Below are 4,810 nucleotides of genomic sequence, written 5' to 3' on the forward strand. Positions count from 1 at the left end.
GCGGAATGTTTTTTTCTCTGGGTTGCCTCCCAATGACGTACATAAACCTTGGATTGCTGTTCCCCACAGTATGTTTTGGACATTGAGGCTATGAAACCTATGGTCGGCTGTATTGGCACTCCTCAGAAAAGCAGTCTTCCATAGAAATGAATGGAATTCTACAGTATTTCATTTTAATGTTTCAAGGACAAAATTACATGTATGCAAGTATTTTTGTTGTTGTAGTGGAGACAGTAAAATTATACTTGAAGGAAAATGTTTCATATTTGTTTAATGTTTAGCTCACATAATATCATTTATAAGTATGCATTAAGGTGTCTGTAATATAATAAACATGGCAAAAACAAATGTAGACATTAGTAAATTAATTTCTATAGCTTCCAAATGTTATATTTAACTAGGCAAGTCAGTTAAGAACAAATTCTTATTTACAATGACGGCCTACCCTGGCCAAACCCTAACAACACTGGGCCAATTGTGCACCGCCCTATGGCACTCCCACAGCCGGTTGTGATACAGCCTGGAATTGAACCAGGAGTCTGTAGTGACACCTCTAGCACTGCCTTAGACCGCTGCGCCACTCGGGAGCCCAAGGTTTTACAATGGTGGGGGAGTGCCAAGACGGAGGTGGAACATATTAAGAGTGAATATGGAGTGCTGCATCAGGAAATTTAACATGACGAGAGTGAGGATGAATTCACTGCGGTGGCAGGTGTGGTGAAGAACACAGAGTTTGAGCCTTGTCCTGATGGTGACAAAGATGTTCTTTGCCCAGTGGGAGTGAGATTTTTTTTGGAGAGAATGGATGCTTGCCTTCTGGCTGATCCATATGTGATGTCAGGTTAGGTGGAGAAGAGGTTGGGAAATGTTGGGTAGGTGAAAGTGACTCGAGGTGGAATCGTGTTATTTTTTTGTGTTTCTGTCATCCAGAGGGAGTGTCCACTCCGCACCATGCAACTGGGGACAAGAACTGTGACTTGCTTTCCTCTCCGGAGCAGGGCCCCGTTGAAAGGACTGGAGTGGCGTTAAGTGTTGAGGAGGGTCAACTGAAGTTGAAGATTCCAGGTGTCTGTGATGCCCGCCGTTTGGTGCGACGCAGACCCGGTGGAGAGCGTGGTGAAACAGAGAAGATACTGTCGAGTTTTGATGCAGAGTTTTTACCAGATAAAGTCAAGTTAAGATGTGTCAGTTATCCCGTGAAAGCTTTTTCCCCGAACCTATTACGGTGTTTTAGGTGTCAAGTTTATGGTCATGTGGCAGCAGTGTGTAGGAGGGTGATTCGTAGATGTGAGAAGTGTGCAGGAGGACATGAGAAAAAGGAATGTGTAGTATCGTTAGAAAAAGTGCTGTGTGTAAACTGAAGGGGTACCCATGGTGCTGAGGATCAGAGGTGTCCTGTGAGAGAAAGTCAGGTTGAGGTTGCCAGAATCAGAGCAGTGTATAGAGTAGTAGAGGAAGATGGGTCCAGGGTGAAGGATTCTAAGAAGATCCCTGTGAGTAGGCCGAGGTCAATAGATTGATTGGAATAACAGGAATACGGTTTGTTTTTTGGCATTTATGGCCATGGATCTCAACTGTATCGCAGGAATGGAATGCAAATCACAGAGGATAGATGTTGTGGTGACAGCTGCAGAGAAGGTGTTTTGAAGGATAGTGTCCCGTCCTCCCAGGCTGCTGGCCTGGTGCAGGATCAGACAGGACCAAAGTAGTGGAATAGTGATGAGGTTTTAATGGGTGTAGGGTTAGTTGGTAGGGCAAATTTTTTCACAATACAGTAGGTGGCGGCATGCACCTATAACATTTGTTTGTGGACCTACATAATACCAAAGAAGAAGAAGAAGAAGAAGAAGAAGAAGAAGCCAAAACAGCCAAATACTGCATCGATCAGTGGCGACTTAAGCATGTAAATCTTGGCGAGGCAAAAAAAAAAAAAAAATGTTTAGATGCATGCCAGCAAACCCACTACACAACACTAAACAATACATTAATTGCACTATAACGGTGACAAACAGTGCCCATACACTGTTAGGGCCTACATAATGCTGTCCCAACAGCAGAGCCCCAACAGCAATCCCAACACCTTACCACTGCTACACCTGGCTATCAGCGGAGCCTTGTCTGGCAGCAAAACAGTAGGCAAAATTAGGAGGGGAAACGGGACGAAATGATTAGGGTTGGCACATAGACTACTAACAGCTTAATACACAGCATACACTTAGTATTACTTTCTTAGCTACAGTATACATATCTCCCTGGCATATTACATCATTTATGTAGAAGCATGCAATATATTTTTGTGCTCACTTGAACAGGAAAGTGGTGCGGATGTCCTTCATGTGGAAATTTTGTCATCAAACTTTGATTAAAGCCTGGCATTCTCTGGATTATCATAGCAGGTGACCCAACTGTAGTTTGTGACTATTATGATTTCCCTTTGTAGCCAATTCACTTGCAGTAATTCCGTTACAGATATTTTGGTAATTCTGTTACCAATTTGGTAACATAATTACGAGCTTTGATCACTTAATAATTCATAAATCAATTTGATATCAGTAAAATCAGTAACTAAAACAATATTTCTTCAACTTACAGAAGGTTAACAATTTCTCCAAAACAAAATATTAGTGTTGAGATTAGTTGGTAGGGGTCTTTACGTCAACATTATTGTGTTTTGATGCATTTCTGATACCTTTGAAGAGTTTTTCTGGTAGATGTTTTATAAGACCCCTTTTCCATCTGTTTATCCAGAAATCAAAGCCTTCAGTTACGCTTACTTTTTAAGATGGAAAATGGTTGAAAAATATATCTATGCCTTCATTTCCCAAAAATATAGACTGTTCGCTTTCATTTGACAGCCAATTTGATATACTCCTATGAACTTCACATGTTGGTGCTCATGGATCCTTTTTTGATGGAAATGCCCGTACCAAACTTTAACTCTGCACTGTTCTTCAGGTAAATGTGTTTTTGTAACATTTTCTGTGGAAATTGTTAAAAGTAGTCCTTCTTCATAGAGTTGTATGGTTTAACTTTGCAGTCATTGGTTTTTGTTTGACATTTTAAAGTGAGAAATCTGAGTCTCTGCATCATTCGGTTACCATGGAATTGCGCAGCAGCAGTATCTGCTTGAGCAGCACTGGTATAGTTACTAGTTTGATCATGTAGGCTATTAAATGAGCAGGTGGATACTTTCAATCACCACTATACACTGAGTATATCAAACATTAGGAACACCTTCCTAATATTGAGTTGCCCCCCCCCCCCCCTTTGCCCTCAGAACAGCCTCAATTTGCCAGAGAATGGACTCTACAAGGTGTCGAAAGCGTTCCACAGGGATGCTGGCCCATGTTGACTCCAATGCTTCCCACAGTTGTGTCAAGTTGTCTGGGTGGTGGACCATTCTTGATACACACAGGAAACTGTTGAGCAAACCCAGCAGCATTGCAGTTCTTGACACAAACTGGTGCGCCTGGCACCTACTACCATACCTTGTTCAAAGGCACTTAAATCTTTTGTCTTGCCCATTCACCCTCTGAATGGCACACACACACACAATCCATGTCTCAATTGTCTCTATGCTTAAAAATCCTTCTTTAACCTATCTCCTCCCTTTCATCTACACTGATTGAAGTGGATTCAAGCCTCGAGACAATTGAGACATGGATTGTGTATGTGTGCCATTCAGAGGGTGAATGGGCAAGACAAAAGATTTAAGTACCTTTGAACAAGGTATGGTAGTAGGTGCCAGTCTATGTCATGGAAAGAGCAGGCGTTCTTTATCTTTTGTACATTCAGTGTAGTTCACCTGTGCCAATTTTTGTGGAAGTCTGAAATACAGTGGCCCACAGACTCCTTTACTACTTTCGCATGCAAACCAATAAATACATTCACATTACCAGAGACCGTTTTGAGGAAAATAATTGGATAGCACTTTATGTCATGATATTGAAATGGCCATGTATTTATAAAGAATGTACATGGTAAAATTAAAGTATTAATCTATCAATTACTTGTTGGTTAATTTAGGATTCATTAAAACAAGTGCCACTAGGCACCATTACATATCAATTAGAATTCTACCTATTGTATAGAATTCTTTAAAGTGTCAGAAATCCAAAATTCTACAGAAGACTTATGGTGAATATGCTCTACCAAGGATACGTTTCCATATGGAATCTTACTAAATTGTGAATATACCTTGTTCAAAAAAACTGCAACTGTATATTCTACCAGTAGGTGACAGTAGTAAGCTAGTTCTGCACTACACTACATGGCAGGCTACTCAACTGATGAACAAGTCATTACCATAAGTGGTGCAATACTTAACATTAAGAACTAGCCAGAGATAATCACAAACTTAATTAAGAGTCATTACATTGATTCAGAGAATTTAGCATGTAATAGCTGGGAGTTCTTTATGGCAGGCAGAGGTAATGAACTTCATTTACAAGTGAATTGAAGTTAGCCTACTTTAGACGTTCAATTGTGTGGCTTCACATAGAGCCCTCACTAAAGTTATAATTATCAATTGTGTATTCCAGGATTGAGTAACAATATAACTTGAATGTTTATTGAGAAAATGAGGACTTTAGAAAATAATAAAAGGGATTCATTTAAAAAGAATTATGCATAAAGTATATAGATTGATTGATTAGTTGACTTATTGATTGATGTGGTTTGGTTGATTAGCATCATTGCTAGTTTGGAATATTCTTTAGAAAGACCAAAACATTGACAACTGGCATTTGTCAGTCAAATTGAGATACTGTATTTAAATCTAACAGTTGTTCCTAATGCACTGACCATGCAC

The sequence above is a fragment of the Salmo trutta genome, chromosome 16, assembly GCF_901001165.1.
Source record: "Salmo trutta chromosome 16, fSalTru1.1, whole genome shotgun sequence".
Classification (NCBI taxonomy): Eukaryota; Metazoa; Chordata; class Actinopteri; order Salmoniformes; family Salmonidae; genus Salmo; species Salmo trutta.